The following is a 21,821-nucleotide window of genomic DNA, read 5'->3' as shown; positions in this document are numbered from 1 at the left end:
TTCTCTCAGAAAAGACCCGAAGATTGGCAAAACAGCTATTCCACAACAAAAGACAAAAGAGGAGGATAAGTGCACAGCAAAATGGATAAGAGAGGCAGAGGTGCCATCTTCCAAGGACTCACCCCCACGCCCCAGTACAGTGACCCACAAGCAGGAGGGATGCTGCCAACACAGAGCTCTTCCCTCAGAAGTGAGTGGTTCAGCCCCACACGGGGGTCCCTAGCCTGTGAGACCTGATCCAGAAAGGTGAGCCCCTGGAATGACTGGCTCTGAAGTCCAGCAGGGCTTACACCCAGGAGAGCTGGAGGACGGTCAGAAACTGAGCCTCCTCTCTTGCTTACACACAGACTCACTCTCTCCAAGTCCTGACACAGAAGCAGTAGCTTGAGATGCACCTGTGCCATGTACGAGGGAGATTCGCAACTCATCTTAGGATGCATACTGGAGGGTGAAGGTCTTTTGGAGGTCTCTCCAGGGACAGAGGTGCTGGCAGGTGCTGGCATTTATAACCAGTTTTCTAACTCTCCTTCTGCCTTGTTAGCCTGGTGCTAGCAGGCATCCTTTTCAGCACTCTCAATCTTATACTAGCACTGTTTACCCAGCCTGGTGCTCACCCTCCACAGACCCCATCCCACCAGACTCAGAGTGTGACCTCACCCCAGTCCAGCACTTGTTCAGCACAGCCCCTGCACCACCAGATCTAGCAGATGGGCTTGCCCCATCTTGGCTCTCATCCACAGCAGCCTCACCCCACTAGATCTAGAAGGTGCATGCACCCCACACAATGGACACTACTTGAACATTGGGTGTTGGTGGACAGAAGGGCTTGTGTTTCTGGACCCCATTGGAAGACAATGAAAATCAAGCAGCTAGAGCAGCAAAAATAAAAACAGAATTTTAAAAAGTGAAGATTTCTTAAGGGACTTCTGGGGCAACACTAAGGAGAATAACATTTGCATTATGTGGGGTCCCAGACAAGAAGAGAGAGAGAAGGACCAGAAAACAAATTTGAAGAGATAATGGCTGAAAACTTTCCTAATGTGGGGAAGGCGAGAGTTTCAAATAAAACAAACCTAAAGAAATCCACATTATATTAAAATGGTAAAAGTTAAAGAGAAGATCTTAAAAGCAGCAAGAGAAAACAACTTCTTATATACAAGGGAAACCTCATAATGCTATCAGCAGATCAGGAGAGATCAAGAGCTTTCCAAATAAGAAGCTGAAGTTCATCACCACTAAATCAGCCTTTCAAGAAAGGTTTAAGAGACTGCTTTGAGCTGAAAAGAAATGGCACTAATTAACCGCAAGAAAACACACAAAAGCAAAAATTCACTGAAAAGGATAAATATATAGCAAAATAGTGAATCAATTATTTATAATGCAAATACAAATGTTGAAAGACAAAAATAGTAAAACTTAACTAAAACTACAATAATTAATTAAGGAATACACAAAATAAAACAATGTAAAATGAGACATCAAAAATACAAAACATGGTGGGAGGGAGTAAAAATGTGTTTAAATTTAAGCTGCTATCAACTTAAACAGATTGTTATAAACTTTTTTTTGTTCAGTTGCTAAGCCATGTTCAACTCTTTGTGATCCCATGGACTACAGCAAGCCAGCCTTCCCTGTCCTTTACTATCTTCTCGAGTTTGCTCAAACTCATGTCCATTGAGTCAGTGATGCCTTCCAACCATCTCATCCTCTGTCACCCCCTTCTCCTCATGCCCTCAATCTTTCCTAGCATCAGGGTCTTTTCCAATGAGTTGGCTCTTCACATCGGGTGGCCAAAGTATTGGAGCTTCAGCATCAGTCCTTCCAATGAGCATTCAGGGTTGATTTCCTTTAGGATTGACTGGTTTGATAAACTTGCAGTCTAAGGGACTCTCCAGAATCCTCCAAAAGTCTTCTCCAGCACTGCAATTCAAAAGGATCATACATACAGAGTTTTATATATGAATCTCACAGTAGTTACAAAATGAAATATAGAAAAGAAATAGAGAAAAGCATCTAAACTTAACACTAAAGAAAGGCATCAAACCATAAGGGAAGAGAGAATGAGAAGAGGAAAGGAACAGAGAAGAATTATGAAAAAAAAAAAAGCAGAAAGCAATTAACAAAATTGCAATTGCAACAAGTGCATGCTTATTGATAATAATTTTAAATGTAAATGGACTAAAGGCGCCAATCAAAAGATATAAAATAGGTAAGTGAATTAAATAACAAGACCCATTTATATGCTGCCTACAAGAGACTAACTTCAGGAGTAAGTATACACACAGGCTAAAAGTTAAAGATAGAAAAAGAAACTCCATGAAAATAAAAAGAAAGCTAGTATAGTTATATTAGATTTTAAAAATCTTAAAACAGAACTTACTTGGTGGCCCAGTAGTTAAGAATCCACTTGTCAATGCACAGTAAATGGATTTGATCTCTGCTCCGGAAAGATTCCATATGCTGCAGGGCAACTAAGCCTGTGCACCACTACTAAGCCCACACTCTAGAGCCCATGAGGCACAACTACTGAGCCCTGTGTCACAGCTACTGAAGCCCAAGCACCTAGAGCCCATGTTACGCAACAAGAGATGCCACCACGATGAGAAGCCCCAACTCACCACAACTAGAGAAATCCTGTGCACAGCAATAAAGACCCAGTGCAGCCAAAAATATATAAATAAAAATAAATTTTAAAAAATTTTAAGTCTTAAAAACAAAGACTGTAATAAAATGCAAAGATGGGAATTACATAATGATAAATGATCAATCCAGAAAAAATATATAATATTTATAAACATATATGCACCCATCAAAAGAGCACCAAAATATGTAAAGCAAATGTTAACAGACCTAAAGGGAAAAGTTGACATCAATACAATAATAGTAGAGGACTTGAACATCCCACATACATCAACAGATAGATCAGACAGAAAATAAACAAGGAAACATTGACCTTAAATGACACATTGCAACAGTTGAGTTAGTAGATATATACATAGAGCACTCCATCCAAAAGCAGCAAAATACAGATTCTTCTGAAGTCACATGGAACATTCTTCAGGATAGATCACATGTTAGGTCACAAAACAAGTCTCAAGAAAGTCAAGAAGACTGAAATTCTATCAAGCATTTTCTCTGACCACAATGATATGAAACAGGAAATCAACTACAAAAAGAAAACTGGAAGAATCCCAGAAATGTGGAGATTAATGCATGCTATGCCTCAGTGGGTAAAGAATCTGCCTGCAATGCAGGAGGAGACACAGGGGAAGTGGGTTTGATCCCTGGGTTGGGGAGATTCCCTGCAGAAGGAAATGGCAACCAGCTCCAGTATTCCTGCCTGAAAAATCCCATGGACAGAGGAGCCTGGTGAGCTACAGTTCAAAGGGTCACAAAGAATTAAATACAATTGAGTGACTAAGCATACACACATAAACAACCAATGGGTCATCAAAGAAATCAAAGAGGAAATAAAAAAATTTCACTTGTGAAATGAAAACATAAATATGACATACCAAAATCTATGAGATACAGAAGAAGTTCTGAGAGAGAAGTTGATAGCAATACAGGTCTACTGCAAGAAATAAGAAAAATCTCAATTAAACAATCTAACTTCACACCTAAAGGAACTAAAAAAAGAAGAACAAATGAAGTTCAACTTTAGGAGAAGAAAAGAAATAATAAAGATAAGAGTAGAAATAAATGGAAGAGAAACAAAAAAAATCAATGAAACTAAGAGCTGGTTCTTTGAAAAGACAAGCAAAATTAACAAATCTTTATCTAGACTAACCAATAAAAAATAGAAGTCCTAAATAAACAAAATAAGAATAGAAAGAGGAATCCTTATAACTGAAACCACAGAAATATGAAAAGATAAAAGACTACCACATGATATGCCAACAAATTGGACAACCTAGGAGAAATGGATAAATTCATAGAAACATTCAATCTTCCAAGACTGAGTCATGAGGAAATAGAAAATCTGAATAGGCTAATTACTAGTACAAAGATTGAATTAGTAATAAAAAAAATCTCCCAATGAATAAAATTCCAGACCAGATGGCTTCACTGGTGAATTCTACCAAACATTCAAAAAAGATTTAATACCTATCCTCAAATTTGTCCAAAAGATTGAAGAACAGTACTTCCAAACTCAATTTATAAAGTCAGCATTACCCTGCTATTTAAACCAGACAAGGGTATCATAAAAAAAGAAACTTACAAGTCAATATTCTTAATGAAGATAGATGCAAGAGTCCTCAACAAAATACTAGCACACCAATTCAACAATACATTAAAAGCATCATATATCATGATTAAATGGGATTTATTGCAAGGACACAAGAATGGTTCAACAGTCACAAATCAATCAATGTGATACACCACATTAACAAAATAAAGGATGAAAAGCATATGATCATCTCAACAGATGCAGGAAAGGCATTTAACAAAATTCAATATCCATTTATAGAAAACCTTTCAACACAGTGGGAGTCAAAGGAACATACTTCAACATAATAAAGGCTATATATGACAAATCCACAGCTAACATCATAATTAATGGTGAAAAGCTGGAACCTTTTCCTCCAAGATCAGTAATGAGATGGGAATGTCCATTCTCATCACTTTTACTCAACATTTTGTTGGATATCCTAATGATACCAATTAGGCAAGAAAAGGAAATAAAATACAACTAAATTGGAAAGAAAGGAGTAAAGATGTCACTATTTGCAGATGGTATGATACTTTATATATTATAGGAAACCTTAAATATTCTATCAAAAGAACTATTAGTAAAATTATAGGATAGAAAATCAGTCTATAGAAATCAGTTGGAGAAGGCAATGGCAACCCACTCCAGTAGTCTTGCCTGGAAAATCCCATGGACAGAGGAGCCTGGTGGGCTGCAGTCCATGGTGTAGCTAGGAGTCGGACATGACTGAGTGACTTCACTTTCACTTTTCACTTTCATGCATTGGAGAAGGAAATGGTAACCCACTCCAGTGTTCTTGCCTGGAGAATCCCAGGGACGGGAGAGCCTGGTGGGCTGCCGTCTATGGGGTCGCACAGAGTCGGACATGACTGAAGCGACTTAGCAGCAGCAGCAGCTATAGAAGTCAGTGGTATTTCCATACACTAATAATGAACTATCAGAAACAGAAATTAAGGAAAGAATCCAATTTACAATTGCATCAAAAATAGATAAATAAAATACACAGGAAAAATTTAACCAAGGAAATTAAAGACCTGTACATTGAAAACCACAAGACACTGATGAAGGAAATTGAAGACACAAGTAAATGGAAAGATAGTCTATGCTCATAAATGAGAATAACTAAACTTGTTTGGATGTCCATACTACCCAAAGTAATCTACTGTCAAATTCAATTCAATGTAATCTCTATAAAAATTCCAAAGGCAGACTTCCCTGGTGGTCTAGTGGTTAAGAATCTGCCTACCAATGTAGGAGACACAGGTTTGATCCCTAGACCAGGAAGATTCTATATGCCAAGGGACAACTGAGCCCATGCACCACTGAGCCCACGCTCTAGAGCCCATGTTCCAGAACAAGAGAAATCACCAAAATGAGAAGACCATACACCACAACTAAAGAGTAGCCCCCCACTCACCATAACTAGAGAAAGACCAAGTACAGCACAGATCCAGGAAAACCAAGAAAATAAATAATTTTAAAAAAAATTCAAAGGCATATTTCACAAAACTAGAACAAATAATTCCAAACTTTGTATTGAACCACAAAAAACCCTGAGGAGCCAAAACAATCTTAAGAAGGAGAAATAAAGCTGGAGGTATCATGCACTCTGATTTCAAACTATATTACAAAGCTGTAGTGATCAAAAAAGTATAATATTGGCATAATAATAGAAACATATCAATGGAACAGAATTGAGAGTCCAGAAATAACACCACAAATATACAAAGAGCTAATTTATAATAAAATGGCAAAAAAATACAGTGAGGAAAAGACAGTCTTTTTAAAAAATCTGGTTGATAAAAAATGGACAGCCACATGCTAGACCACTATTTTACACCATATGCAAAAATTAACTCAAGGTAGATTAAAGACTTGAACATAAGACCTGAAACCATAAAATTCCTAGAAGAAAAAATAGGTGGTAATCTCCTTGACATCAATCTTAATTTTACTGGATCTGACTCCAATTTATAGTACCAGATACCCTGGAGATTCTGGTTTGTCTCACAACTAACTGTACGACTTTGGACAAATTACTTAAACTCTCTGTGCCTCAATTCCTTCATTTATACAATGCAGATAATGAAGGTACCCACCTCATAGAGTTGTGATCAGTGATTTAAATGTGTTGAGCACTTAGAACAGCAGTTGGCAAAAAGCTAAGTGTTCAGTGAAGGTCAGTTTTTTGAGATGTTGAGTTGAAACCTGGAATAAAGAGAGAAGTGGAAAATGGGTGAAGTACAAACAAAGTCTGTGGTTTAGTTCAGTTTATTTGTTGTTGTTCAGTTACAAAGTCATGTCCAACTTTTTGCAACCCAATGGACTGCAGCACACCAGGCTTCCCTGTCCTTCACTATTTCCCAGAGTTTTCTCAAATTCTTGTCCATTGGTTGATGATGCCATTTAACCATCTCATCCTCTGTCACCCCCTTCTCCTTAAGCCCTCAATCTTTCCCAGCATAAGGGTCTTTTCCAACAAGTTGGCTCTTTGCATCAGGTGGCCAAAGTATTGGAGCTTCAGCTTCAGCCTCAGTCCTCCCAATGAGTATTCAGGGTTGATTTCCTTTAGGATTTTTGGCTGGTTTGATCTTCTTGCAGACCAAGACTCTCAAGAGTCTTCTGCAACACCACAGTTCAACAAGCATCAAATCTTTGGCATTCAGCCTTCCTTATGGTCCAGCTCTGACATCCATATATGACTACTGGAAAAACCATAGCTTTGACTATTTGGACCTTTGTGAGCAAAGTGATGTCTCTGCTTTTTAATACACTGTCTAGGTTTGTCATAGCTTTCCTTCCAAGGAGCAAATATCGTTCAATTTCATGACTGTAGTCCCCATCCACGAAGGTTTTGGAGCCAAGAAAATAAAATCTGTCACTGATTCCATTTTTTCCCCTTTTATTTGTCAATGTTAATTTCTCAGTCTGAACACCAAGGAAGAGGTGTCCGTTTTTGCAATGTATTCTGTGCTATTTTAAAAATGATTCTGTAAGTCAAATGGTTCCAAAATACCCAGTTAAAAAAAAATCAAATGCTAAATTTTCTTTTACTCTTAAAAGCACAAGATTACATTCTGTACTTAAATGACTTATTCATATTCTAGAAACACACACAATGTTTGCATTTGGTATATAAAATCTTCATTTGGAAATATCACTTCTTGATTTTTTAACTTATTTAATTGGAAAGTAATTACTTTACAATACTGTTTTTTGCCATACATCAGCATGAATCAGCCATGTGTACACATGTGTCTCCCCAGTCCTGACCACCCCCCTCACTCCTCTCCTCATTCCATCCCTCCAGGTTGTCACACAGCAGTGACTCTGGCTGCCCTACTTCACTCATCGAACTTGCACTGATCATCCTTTATACATACCGGAATGTATACTCAAGTCAACTCTCTTAATATTACTTTGCTTGTTTGATTTGTTTTTTACTGTTTATATCCCTTAATATTATTAATATCAACAACTTCCTTCCTTAATTAGCCTCAGTAGGACCATAGAAACTAAAGTGAAGAATTATAGAATCATCAAGAACTGCATTAGTTTTGCCTTAACTCTTATATTTTACATTTTTAATAATTTTTTTATTTTGTATTGGGGCACAGCCAATCAACAAACAATGTTGTGACAGTTTCAGGTTGACAGTGAAGGGACTCAGTCATACATATATTCTCCCCCAAACTCCCCTCCCATCCAGGCTGCCACATAACATGGAGCAGAGTTCCATATGCTATTCAGTAAGTTCTTGTGGTTATCCATTTTAAATATAACAGTGTGTACATGTCCACCCCAAACTTTCTAACTATCCCTTCCCCCATCCTTCCCCCAGCAACCATAAGTTCATTTTCTGTGAATCTGTTTCTATTTTGTAAGTAAGTTCATTTGTATAATTTCTTTTTAGTTTCTACAACTAAAGGATGTCATATGATATTTGTCCTCTGTCTGACTTACTTCCCTCAGTATGACAATCTCTAGGTCCATCCATGTTGCTGCAAATGGCATTATTTCATTCTTTTTAATGGTTAAGCAATATTCCATTGTATATTTGTACCACATCTTCTTTATCTACTCCTCTGTTGATGGGTATTTAAGTTACTTACATGTCTTTGCCTTCATTCTTCTTTAGTGACACAGCTTCAAGAAGCAATTTGTCGTTTCAAAACTGCAATTTATTCATCTGCATCAGGTGCCAACGGTAGAATCTAACTCAGAGGCCTTGTCTAAGAGCTAAATGAGATAATCCACGTGAAGTCTTTAGCAGCATGCTCAGTACACGGTAGGCACTTAAAATTAGTGAGAAGTAAGCTGGAGAAAGATGGGAAGGAATTCTTGACAGAGGCTTAACTTAATGAAGTAGAATTAGGAATGTGCTTCTGAAGAATAGCTGTTATAAGGTGTTTGAAGAACCCTTCACATAGCCTGCCAGCAGATGGTTCATAATCCATCACTAAATAAAGACATGGGAAATCTGGGTGGGGGGGTGGGGAGCAAAAAGGTCACCTTTAATTATTATTTCCAGGGTCAGGCATTCGTCTTAGTCAAAGAGCTCCCCATCCCCCCTCCCACCCCAGAGCACCGGGATTTGAGAGTACCAGAGAGGACACAATCATTCTGCCTAGAGGTTACAGGGAGGACTTTTGAAGGAGATGAGATTTGATTTCTCCTTTGGTAAGAAGAGGTCTAATCAAGGCTGAATCCGTGGCTCCAGGGAGAAACTTAGGCTGGGGCTCAACTCAGAGCTCTGAGGGTCTGCCCAGAGTAAAGCAAAGGCTTCCTTCTCTGAAGAATCACAGGGACAGATGCTGAGCTGCAGCCTGGATTTTGAAAGACTCAGTTGCTCTGAACCCACTGCAATCCTTCTGATAACCAACAGAGGGAGACCTAGACCAGAGTCAGCTTCCAGCATTCAACAACTAGCAAACGCCAGACCCGGAAACCAGGTGCTTTCCATGTACAGTCAAGATTGAGACGTGGGTGCCAAGTCACTTCGGCTGTGTCTGACTCTTTGTGACCCTATGGACTGTAGCCCACCAGGCTCCTCTGTCCATGGGATTATCCAGGCAAGAATACTGGAGTGGGTTGCCATGCCCTCCTCCAGGGGATCTTCCTGACCCAGGGACTGAATTCTGTGTCCCTTAGGTCTCCTGCATTGGCATGTGGGTTCTTTACCACTAGTCCCACCTGGGAAACCCAACTGGCTATATAGTACTGTACTATAATAGGTTTATAATACATTTCATAAACATAATACATTAAAAACAAACAAAAATAATGAAAACATTTTAAATCTTACAGTACAATACCTTCAAAAGTACAATAGTATAGTACAACAACTGGCATACAGGGCTGGCGTAGAGTGAAGAGGCAAGAAGAGTTACTGACTGGAGGAGGGAGATCAGGTGACAGATGGTAGAGCTGAAAGATCGTCCAGCAATAGGAGATGGAGGGCAAGCTGCAATTTCACTCATGCCTGATATTGATGGCACAGGTTCTGGTTCCTTGCTGGAACCAGATACATGTGTGAATCTTTGAAACTTCATAACTTGAAGGTTCATATGTAGAGGACTTACTGCGTACAATTCAATGTTATCAACGAAAGCCACCATATTTTATATTAGATGCTCAGAGCTTTGTACCCTTTTATGAGCTCTTTTTATTACCCCCCACCTCCAGCTGCCAGCAACCATTTTGCTACTTTCTATTTCTATGAGCTTTTCACTTTCTGTTTTTAAATTTATTTATTTATATATTTATTATTAAACTTATTTATTTTTTAATTGAAGGATAATTGCTTTACAGAATTTTGTTGTATTCTGTCAAACCTCAACATGAATCAGCCATAGGTATACATATATTCCCTTCCTTTTGAACCTCCCTCCCATCTCCCTCCCCATCTCACCCCTCTAGGTTGATACAGAGCCCCTGTTTGGGTTTCCTGAGACATACAGCAAATTCCTGTTGACTATCTATTTTACATATGGTAATGTAAGTTTCCATGTTACTCTCTCCATACATCTCACCCTCTCTTCCCCCCTCCCCATGTCTGTAAGTCTAGTCTCTAGATTGCTGCCCTGCAAATAAATTCTTCGGTACCATTTTTCTAGATTCGATATATATGCATTAGTATATGATACTTATCTTTCTCTTTCTGGCTTACTTCACTCTGTATAATAGGCTCTAGGTTCAGCCACCTCATTAGAACTGACTTAAATGTGTCCTTTTTATGGCTGAGTAATATTCCATTGTGTATATATACCAGAACTTCTTTATCCATTTATCTGTCAATGGACATCTAGGTTGCTTCCATGTTCTAGCTATTGTAAATAGTGCTGCAATGAACATTGGGATACATGTGTCTTTTTCAATTTTGGTTTCCTCAGGGTATATGCCTAGGAGTGGGATTGCTGGGTCATATGATGATTTTATTCCTAGTTTTTCAAGGAATCTCCATACTGTATTCCATGGTGGCTGTATCAATTTACATTCCCACCAACAGTACAAGAGTGTTTCCTTTTCTCCACACCCTCTCCAGCATTTATTGTTTATAGATTTTTTGATGGTGGCCATTCTGACCAGTGTGAGGTGATATCTCATTGTAGTTTTGATTTGCATTTCTCTAATAATGAGTGATGTTGAGTATCTTTTCATGTGTTTGTTAGCTATCTGTATGTCTTTTTTGGAGAAATGTCCTTTTAGGTCTTTTCCCCACCTTTTGATTGCATTGTTTGTTTTTCTGATATTGAGTTGTATCAGGTGTTTGTATATTTTGGAAATTAATCCTTTGTCAGTTTTTCATTTGCTATTATTTTCTCCCATTCTGAGGGTTGTCTTTTCACCTTGCTTATAATTTCCTTTGCTGTGCAAAAGCTTTTAAGTTTAATTAGGTCCCACTGTTTACTTTTGTTTTTATTTCCATTACTCTAGGCTGTATGCAGGTCAGGAAGCAACAGTTAGAACTGGACATGGAACAACATACTGGTTCCAAATAGGAAAAGGAGTTCATCAAGGCTGTATACTGTCACCCTACTTATTTAACTTATATGCGGAGTACATCATGAGAAATGCTGGGCTGGAAGAAGCACAAGCTGGAATCAAGATTGCCGGGAGAAATATCAATAACCTCAGATATGCAGATGACACCACCCTTATGGCAGAAAGTAAAGAAGAACTAAAGAGCCTCTTGATGAAAGTGAAAGAGGAGAGGGAAAAAGTTGGCTTAAAGCTCAACATTCAGAAAACGAAGATCATGGCATCTAGTCCCATCACTTCCTGGCAAATAGATGGGGAAACAGTGGCTGACTATTTTTCTGGGTTCCAAAATCACTGCAGATGGTGATTGCAGCCATGAAATTAAAAGACACTTACTTCTTGGAAGGAAAGTTATGACCAACCCAGACAGCATATTTAAAAAGCAGAGACATTACTTTGCCAACAAAGGTCTGTCTAGTCAAGACTATGGTTTTTCCAGTGGTCATGTATGGATCTGAGAGTTAGACTATAAAGAAAGTCAAGTGCAGAAGAATTGATACTTTTGAACTGTGGTGTTGGAAAAGACTCTTGAGAGTCCCTTGGACTGCAAGGAGATCCAACCAGTCCATCCTAAAGGAAATCAGTTCTGGGTGTTCCTTGGAAGGACTGATGTTGAAGCTGAAACTCCAATACTTTGGCCACCTGATGTGAAGAGCTGACTCATTGGAAAAGACTCTGATGCTGGGAAAGATTGAGGGCAGGAGGAGAAGGGGACGACAGAGGATGAGATGGCTGGATGGCATCACCGACTCAATGGACATGGGTTTGGGTGAACTCTGGGAGTTGGTGATGGACAGGGAGGCCTGGCGTGCTATGATTCATGGGGTCGCAAAGAGTCGGACACGACTGAGCGACTGAACTGAACTGAACTAGGAGGTGGGTCATAGAGGATCTTGCTTTGATTTATATAATCGAATGTTCTGCCTATGTTTTCTTCTAAGAGTTTCATAGTTTCTGGTGTTACATTTAGGCACTTAATCCATTTTGAGTTTATCTTTGTGTATTGTGTTAGGAAGTGTTCTAATTTCATTCTTTTACATGTAGCTGTCCAGTTTTCCCAGCACCATTTATTGAAGAGGCTGTCTTTGCCCCAATGTTTATTCTTGCCTTCTTTGTGAAAAATAAGGTACCCATAGGTGCATGGGTTAACTTCTGGTTCTTTCTATCTTGTCCCATTGGTCTGTATTTCTGTTTTTGTGCCAGTACCATACTGTCTTGATGACTGTAGCTTTGTAATATAACCTGAAGTCAGGAAAGTTGATTCCTCTAGCTCCATTTCTTTCTCAAGACTGCTTTGTCTATTCAGGGTACTTTGTGTTTCCATATGAATTGTGAAATTTTTTGTTCTAGTTCTGTGAAAAATGCCATTGGTAATTTGATAGGGATCACATTAAATATGTAGATATCCTTTGGTAGTATAGTCATTTTCACAATATTGATTCCTCCTACCCAGGAACATGGAATATCTCTCCATCTGTTTATGTCATCTTTGATTTCTTTCATAAGTGTCTTATAATTTTCTGGGTACAGTTCTTTTGTCTCCTTAGATAAGCTTATTCCTGGTTACTTTATTCTTTTTGTTGCAGTGATGAATGGGATTGATTCCTTAATTTATCTTTCTGATTTCTCATTGTTAGTATATAGAAATGCAAGTGATTTCTGTGTATTGATTTTGTATCCTGTGACTTTGCTAAATTCACTGATTAGTAATTTTCTGATAGTAATTTTAAGGTTTTCTATGTACAGTATCATGTCATCTGCAAACAGTGAGAGCTTTACTTCTTCTTTTCCAATCTGGATTCCTTTTCTTTCTTTTTCTTCTCTTCTTGCTGTAGCTAGGACTTCCAAAACTATGCTGAATAATAGTGGTGAAAATGGACACCTTTGTCTTGTTCCTGATCTTAGGGGGAGTGCTTTCAGTTTTTCACCATTGAGAATAATGTTTGCTGTAGGCTCATCATATATGACCTTTACTATGTTGAGGTAGGTTCTTATATGCCCATTTTTTGAAGAGTTTTAATCATAAATGGGTGCTGAATTTTGTCAAAGGCTTTTTCTGCATCTATTGAGATTATCATATGGTTTTTATCTTTAAATTTGTTAATGTGGTGTATCACATTGCTTGATTTACATATATTGAAGAATCCTTGCAGCCCTGGAATAAACCCAACTTGATCATGGTTTTTTATGTGTTGTTAAATTCTGTTTGCTAAAATTTTGTTGAGGATTCTTGCATCTATGTTCATCAGTGATATTGGCCTGTAGTTTTTTGTGTGTTGTCTTTGTCTGGTTTTGGTATCAGGGTGATGGTGGCCTTGTAGAATGAGTTTGGAAGTGTTCCTTCCTCTGCAATTTTTTGAAAGAGTTTTAGAAGGATAGGCATTAGCTCTTCTCTAAATGTTTGATAGAGTTCTCATGTGAAGCCTTCAGGTCCTGGGCTTTTGTTTTGGGGGGAGATTTTTTATCACAGCTTCAATTTCAGTGCTTGTAATTGGGTTGTTCATAATTCCTATTTCTTCCTGGTTCAGTCTTGGAAGATTGAACTTTTCTAAGAATTTGTCCATTTCTTCCAGGTTATCTATTTTATTGCCATATAGTTGTTCATAATAGTCTCTTTTAATCCTTTGTATTTCTGCATTGTCTGTTGTAACCTCTCCTTTTTCATTTCTAATTTTGTTGATTTGATTCTTCTCTCTTTTTTTCTTGATGAGTCTGGCTAAAGGTCCGTCAATTTTGTTTATCTTCTCAAAGAACCAGGTTTTAGTTTTATTAATCTTTGGTACTGTTTGATTCATTGCTTTTTCCTTTATTTCTGCTCTGATCTTTATGATTTCTTTCCTTCTGCTAATTTTGGGAGTTTTATTTGTTCTTCTTTTTCCAGTTGTTTTAGGTGTAAAATTAGGTTGTCTATATGATGTTTTCCTTGTTTCTTGAGGCAGGATTGTATTGCTATAAACTTCCCTCTTAGAACTGCTTTTGCTGCATCCCATAGGTTTTGAGTTGTTGTGTTTTCATTGTCATTTGTTTCTAGAAATTTTTTTATTTCCCTTTTGATTTCTTAGTAATCTATTGGTTATTTAGAAATGTATTGTTGAATCTCCATGTGTTTGTGTTTTTTACAGTTTTTTTTTCTTGTAACTGATATCTAGTCTGATAGCATTGTGGTCAGAAAAGATGTTTGATACAATATCAATCTTAAATTTACTGAGGTTTGATTTGTGACCCAAGATGTGGTCTATCCTGGAGAATGTTCCATGTGCACTTGAGAAGAAGGTGTATTCTTCTGCATTTGGATGGAGTGTCCTGAAGATATAAATGAAATCCATCTTATCTAATGTATCATTTAAGACTTGCATTTCCTTATTAATTTTCTGTTTTGATGATCTGTCCATTGGTGTGAGTGGGCTGTTAAAGTCTCCTACTATCATTGTTTTACTGTGTTATTGTGTTATAATAGTCAACTACTATTATTGTCAATTTCTCCTGTTATGTCTATTAGTGTTTATCTTATACATTGAGGGGCTCTTAAGATGGGTGCATAAATATTTGCAATTTTTATGTCTTCCTCTTGGATTGATCCCTTGATCATTATGTACTGTCCTTCCTTATCTCTTGCAATATTCTTTAGGGTCTATTTTGTCTGATATGAGGATTGCTACTCCAACTTTCTTTTGCTTTCTATTTGCATGGAATATATTTTTCCATCCTCTCACTTTCAGTCTATATGTGTCTTTAGGTCTGAAATGGGTTTCTTGTAGACAGCATATATATGGGTCTTGTTTTTCTATCCATTCAGCCAATCTGTGTCTTTTGATTGGAGCATTTAATTTATTTACATTTAAAGTAATTACTGATATATATGTTCCTATTGCCATTTTCTTAATTATTTGGGGGTTGATTTTGTAGATCTTTTTCTTCTCTTGTATTTCTTGACCATATAATTCCCTTTAACACTTGCTATAAAGCTGGTTTGGTGGTACTGAATTCTCTTAACTTTTGCTTGTCTGAAAAACTTTTGATTTCTCCATCAATTTTGAATGAGATCCTTGCCGGGTATAATAATCTTGGTTGTAGATTTTTCCCTCTGAGTACTTTAAATATATCCTGCCATTCCCTCTGGCCTGCAGAGTTTCTGCTGAAAGATCAGCTGTTAAACGTATGGGGTTTCCCTTGTATGTTACTTGTTGCTTTGCTCTTGCTGCTTTTAATATTCTTTGTGTTTAATATTTGTTAATTTGATTAGTATGTGTCTTGGTGTGTTTCTCCTTGGGTTTATCCTGTATGGGATTCTTTGTGACTCTTGGACTTGATTGACTATTTCCTTTTCCACGTTGGGGGAAATTTCAACTATAATCTCTTCAAAAATTTTCTCATACCCTTTCTTTTTCTCTTCTTCTAGGACCCCTATAATTTGAATGTTGGTGCATTAGATATCGTCCTAGAGGTCTCTGAGGCTATCCTCAGTTCTTTTCATTCTTTTTACTTTATTCTGCTCTTCAGAAATTATTTCCACTATTTTATCTTCCAGTTCTGATTCATTTTTCTGCTTCAGATATTCTGCTACTGATTCCTTCTAGAGTTTTTTAATTTCAGTAATTGTGTTATTTGTCTCTGTATGTTTATTCTTTAATTCTTCTAGGTCTTTTTAAATTGATACTTGCATTTTCTCCATTCTGTTTTCAAGGTTTTTTTTTATCATCTTTACTATCATTATTCTGAATTCTTTTTCAGGTAGTTTGCCTATTTCCATTTCATTTATTTGGACTTCTGTGTTTCTAGTTTGTTCCTTCATTTGTGCAGTATTTCTCTGCCTTTTCATTATTTTTTTTTAAATTATTGTGCTTGAGGTCTCCTTTTCCCAGGCTTCAAGGCTGAATTCTTTCTTCCTTTTGGTTTCTGCTCCCCTAAGGTTGGTGCAGTGGTTTGTGTAAACTTCATATAGGGTGAAATTTGTTCTAAGTTTTTTGTTTGCTTGTTTTTCCTCTGATGGGCAAGGCTGAGTGAGGTGGTAATCCTGTCTGCTGATGATTGGGTTTGTATTTTTGTTTTGTTTGTTGTTTGGATAAGGCATCCTACACAGGGTGCTACTGGTTGGGTGATGCCGAGTCTTGTATTCATGTGATTTTCTTTGTGGGAGTCCTCATTATTTGATACCCACTGTGGTTAGTTCTCTGGTAGTCTAGGGTCTGGGAGTCAGTGCTCCCACTCCAAAGGTTCAGGGCTTGATCTCTGGTCAGGAATGAAGATTCCACAAGCAGTTTGTTATGGCACTGAGACTAAAACATATATCCAAAAATGAGAAACAAAAGATGAACCCCAGACAAATGGCAGTTACAAAATTGGGCAAATAATAATTAAAATAATGGAATATATACATATACATCCATAAGCAAAATCAAAGCAGTCCAACAAAAATAAAGTACAATAGATTGACCCACCCAACAAAGGAAACCAAAAAGTGTATCCACCAGTTAAGAACAAAACTAACTAAAGCACAAACTGGAAAACAAAACTAAAGCAAGACGCCAATTGGGGAATAAAGCAATGAAAGCAAAACTAACATATGTTGAGAGGATAAGAGAGAAAGGAAAGAAAGAATAGACATGCAAAGCTAAATAGAGTTAGATAAACAAGATTTACATATATTAAAGATTAATTGCAAGGGGAAAAGAACATTAGGAAAAGCAAACAAAGGAATAAATGTAGAAAAAAATAATAATAAGTTTAAAAAATTAAAAATTAAATAAAAGAAGAAAAGGAGACCAAAAAAAAAAAAAAGGAAAACTCCACAGAACTGCAAAAGACCAATGTAGAGGCAGAGGTTTATAACAACAGTAAAAAGCGTGACTGGAAAAAAAAAAAAAGCTCAAAAGCTTAATTAGATTTCATAGTACCAATAAAATTGACAACTACAACAAGGGGAGGGGGAGAAAAAATTTAAAAATCCAAATGAAACTACAGAACAAGTCAAAGCATAAGGATAATAAATGTTTTTGTTGAGTCACTGCTGTCAGGATCCTTTCCCTCACTGGAAGTCATAGTCCATCTCACCTCCCTAGAATGCCCTCCAACACTGTGCTGGTCTCTGGACCTGCTGTGGGGGCAGCTCAGATTCTAATCTGGTCCTACTCCTGTGTGTTCTTGCCTCCAATGTCCACACCTATCAGAACTAGTGAGTTTTCTTTTGTGGGAGCTCTCAGTGTCCTTTTACATATTCTGTAGACACAGAGTTTGATCATGTGGATTTAATCTGCAGCTTGTACAGCTAGTGGGAAGGTTTTGGGTATTCTTCCTTAACTACACTGCCTCTGGTTTCAATTATGGTTTTATTTCCACCTCTGCATGTGGGTCATCCACTGGGGTTTGCTCCTAAGCCTGCTCTGGAGGACTTGGGTCTGCCCCACTGAGGGCCAGGTGTGGAGGTGGTGCAGCTACTTGGGTCACAGGGGTTCTGGCAGCACCAGGTACTCAGGGGAGTTGGCAGCTAGGGCAGCAGGAAATATAGAGCTCTAGGAGGGTATAGCAACCAATATTGGCCAATACACTCCAGTATTCTTGCCTGGAGAACCTCCCTGGCAGAAAAGCCTGGCAGGCCACAGTCCACAGGGTCATAAAGAGTTGGACAAGACCAAAGCAACCCCGCATGCATAGACACAAGACTTTTTTTCTGCCTGTGGCAGCTCTGTCCCAGAAAGGGTTGAGCATGAGGGTAGTGCAGCTGCTTGGTTTGTGGGGACCTTGGTGGTGCCAAGTGTGCAGGGATATGGACTGCCTCAGTCACTGGAGATATGGCCCTATCAGAGTCTTTTTTCAACCCTTTTGTAGCTGGCGATCTGAAAGATTCTTTGACTAGTTTTTCTCCACAGCTCCACCCATTCAGTCACTTAGAGGGCTCCCTTGCCTGGGGTCCTTCTCTGTTGTTCAGCACATCAGGCACATACAGGGCCCCCTTGACTGGGGTCCTATTCTGTAGATTGGCGCATCAATTAAAGGAGCACCCTGGGTGGGTGCTCTGTAGTTCCCTGCATCAGGCGCTTGATGGGCCAGCCTCTCTATAGTTCAGCTGTCAAAGCTGGTGTGTGGGGAGGGAGAAGCTCTGGTGATGGCTCCACCCCCTCCACATGACTCAGCAGTATCGGCTCGCTTCCATGGTTGCCTGGCTTTTTCTCCACAGGCATTTCCCACCACAATCTCCTCCCTCACATCCCCTCAGTCCATCTCTGCTGCAGTCAACAGCAGCCCTTGCCCTGGGATTGCTCCACAATCCCTAAGGTCCAACTCCCAGCTGCTGCACCCTCTAGGGGACCTGTATCCCTGTCTGGGGTACATATGGCTGCAGCAAGGACTGTCTGATTCTCATTTCATTTAGGTTGCCACAGATCAGCTGTTTCATTCTCAGCCTTAAATGTTTCTCCTCTGACTCAGACAATTGCCCCAATGTGGGGATCAGAGCCCTACTTCAGTTCCCCCACCCACCAAGGGCAAGTCCAGTCCTAGTAACACTCCTATTTTTCCCCCTATTTCCTTCATCTTACTGAGTTTTGTGTAGTTCTATATATTCTTTTCTGCTAGTCAGGTACTCCTGTCTGCTCTCAGCTGGTGTTCTGCATGCACTTCTGTGTCTGAAGGTGTATTCCTGATGTATCCGTAGAGAGAGATGTACTCTATGTACAACTACTCCTCCCCCATCGTGTTCTCCCCACTTTCTGTTTTTAAATACACTTTTTTTGTTGTTCTTTTAAACACATTTATCTATAGAGTTGAGAATAAAAGAAGAAAACCAAAAACAGGGTCATGAATATGACCCTGTACCTGCTGGAAGCATTTTTCAAGACCCAGCTCAAAGGGCAGGTTTGTTCCATACTCCTGACATTAACTGTGCCAGGCCTGCACAACACCTGGACATTGTCTGCCATGGGCTTACACAAGGGAGGCAGAGAAAGTGAATTTGTTCTATCTATTCACCCCTGACAGCCACCAAGTCTCTCTGGGCTGTTTCAGAAGGCAGTTCTCCAAGAAAGGCAACAACCTGCTCTCCTGAAGAATGCAACCTATAAAACTCAGGATGAGTTGCCAACTTCACCAAAGGATCCACTCATTATTGTAGAGAGCAAAGAGATCAGGGGCAAGGATGAAATGAAGTAAACACGACTCCCCATCTTCTCCAAAGGGAAGGGTCCCTCACCCTGGGAACCTCCTTCACCAACTAGAAGGTCAACTGGGTTGGATAGGGAGCTTCAGAGACTCAGAGGAGAGGACAGCAGCCTCTTCATAGTGGGCAGGACAGAAAGAAACCAGCACAGATGGTCCTAGCCATCTGGCTTCACTTCCCAGCCCAATAAGTCCACAGAAACTGAAACTCCAGCTTCAGTGGACAAACCCAGGGTGAGGACTAAGTTCGGCTGCATGGAGCCAGTCCAAAGAGACTAGTGTGGTCTGGGCCATAACTTGGGGTGTGTGCAGGATAGAGTCCAGGTCCACCATAGAACTCCACTGTCAAAGGACACAAATGAAAGTATGTGGTCCTGCCTTAGCAGCCTCACTCTCTGCGTGCTCACAGTGGGGATGAGTCCAAAGCTGCAAGCTCTGGTTCCACATACTTTCAGTTTAAGTTTAAAGCCAGCTTCTGGCACTCCTAGAGCAGGTATGGGCATGCAGCTTCATGATTTACACCAGCAGCTTTGTGACCAAAGTGACTGAGAGACATCCAAGCTGGTTACTGGTGCCTGTAGCTTAGGCACGTCTGGAGCCAGCAGCAGCAGGCTTTGAGGGTACACACACATGTAGGGCCAAAATCCAAGCCAATTCTCAGCACTCCTACAGTAGGTGTGGGCACATGGCCTCAGCAGGTTATACCAGCGGATTTGTGAGCACAGCACCTGAGGGACATCTAAGCTTAGTATCAACATTCCCACAGTAGGGGTGGGGCTAAGGGCAGTGTGAATAACAGTGTATATTGTGGGCATACACACCAGGTGGCAGGTGATGTCACAGAGTGCATAACCCAGGGAACAGCTCCTGGGGAGGAATATGCAGCAGTTCCTTTCCCAGCATGAGCACTCCAGTCCCACCTACCTCACACTGCAGTTTAGAACTGGATCTGGGGACTTCTACTACAATATTTTGGGAGTAGACCCTGCCCCCAACAGGGCCATGACATCCACAGAGTAAAGAGGAGGCCCCATCCAGCATCCAGTGTGCACTGACGTCACCACAACAAACATACCCCCTATCAAGGAGATAATGGCCAGCACACTCTGAAGAAAGAAGCGGTAGGCATCCACACCAAAAATAATCCTTGCACCAAAACTACTGGACTCACGTAGGCAACAGGGACACTCTTACATAAAAGGAGCCCTTCAAGACCATAGCAGACAACTGCTTCTTCTAAATTCATAAAGCCAGAAATGTACAAATAAAATGAAAAAGCAGAGGAACCACCCTCAATTAAAAGAACAAGAGGAATCCCCTGAGATAACAGTGACTCAGACCTCTCCAAACCACCAGATCCCAAGTTCAAAAAGGAGGTAGTAAAAATGCTGAAGGAATTAAGAAAGACTGCTGACAGAAATTGTGGATCATTGTAACAAGGAACTAGAAACTATAAAGAAAAGCCAATCAAAATTAGACAACTCAATTGCCAAGATGAAAACCAAACCAAAGGCAACAAATAACTAACTGAATAATACAGAAGAATGAATAAGTGATCTGGAAGGTAGAATAGTGAAAATCACCACTCAGAACAGCAGAAAGAAAAATGAAAAAAATCAAAATAATATATGACATCTATGGGATAATAGAAAGCATGACAATCAAAAGAAGGAAGAGAAAAGGGATCAAAAGTTTATTTGAAGAAATTATGACTGAAAACTTCTCAAACCTAAAGAAAGAAACAGATAATCTATAGGAAAGTGAAAATGACAATAAGAAAGGTAAAAATACATAAGGATTGAAGATCACTTAAATTAGCCAGTACCTACATTTTTTTAAAAAATCAGAAAATTCTGTGAAAGCAATTTTAACTACAGTGAATAGCAAGATGATAAACATGATGATGTAAAATAAGACATGAAAATTACAAAATGTGGGGAAAGGGGTAAGAAAATGTAGACCTTTATGAATGTGTTTGAGCTTATATGAGTACCAGTCTAAAGTACACAGATATAATGACAGGTTAATATACTTGAAAACCAGGGTAACTACAACTCAAAAACATACAATAGATTCACAAAACCAAACAGAAAGTTACTCAAGCATAATAGGAAAAAAAAAATCAAACCACAAAAGGAAAAACAAAAAAAAAAGAAAATAACAAAAAAGAAATACATAGTCAACTGGAAAACAAAGTTAAAATGGCAATAAATACACATCTATCAATATGACTTTAAATGTCAATGGACTGAATGCTCTGATCAAAAGACAAACAGTGGAAGACTGGATAATAAAACAAAACTATACAATATGCTGCCAAAGGAGACCCAACTTAGGGCAAAGGACACATATAGATTGAAAGTGAGAAGATGGTAAAAGATGTTTTATGCATAAGGAAATGACAAGAAAGTGGGGA

General features: G+C 39.0%; 1 long non-coding RNA gene across 1 annotated transcript in view; it reads right to left on the bottom strand.

Moving 5' to 3' along the window:
• Nucleotides 1-1,449: 1,449 nt before the first annotated feature.
• Nucleotides 1,450-21,821, bottom strand: part of LOC129624993 (uncharacterized) — a 45,296-nt gene continuing 24,924 nt past the window's right edge. The window contains exons 4-5 of the long non-coding RNA XR_008701217.1: nt 6,313-6,421; nt 1,450-1,920 (exon numbers count right to left, since the gene is read on the bottom strand). This is a non-coding gene — a long non-coding RNA (uncharacterized LOC129624993). The remainder of the gene's footprint in view (nt 1,921-6,312; nt 6,422-21,821) is intronic.

This window comes from Bubalus kerabau, chromosome 13 (assembly GCF_029407905.1).
Source record: "Bubalus kerabau isolate K-KA32 ecotype Philippines breed swamp buffalo chromosome 13, PCC_UOA_SB_1v2, whole genome shotgun sequence".
NCBI classification, from domain to species: domain Eukaryota; kingdom Metazoa; phylum Chordata; class Mammalia; order Artiodactyla; family Bovidae; genus Bubalus; species Bubalus kerabau.
The sequence above is the reverse complement of the archived record's forward strand: the minus strand, read 5'-3'. Positions and strand labels throughout refer to the sequence as shown.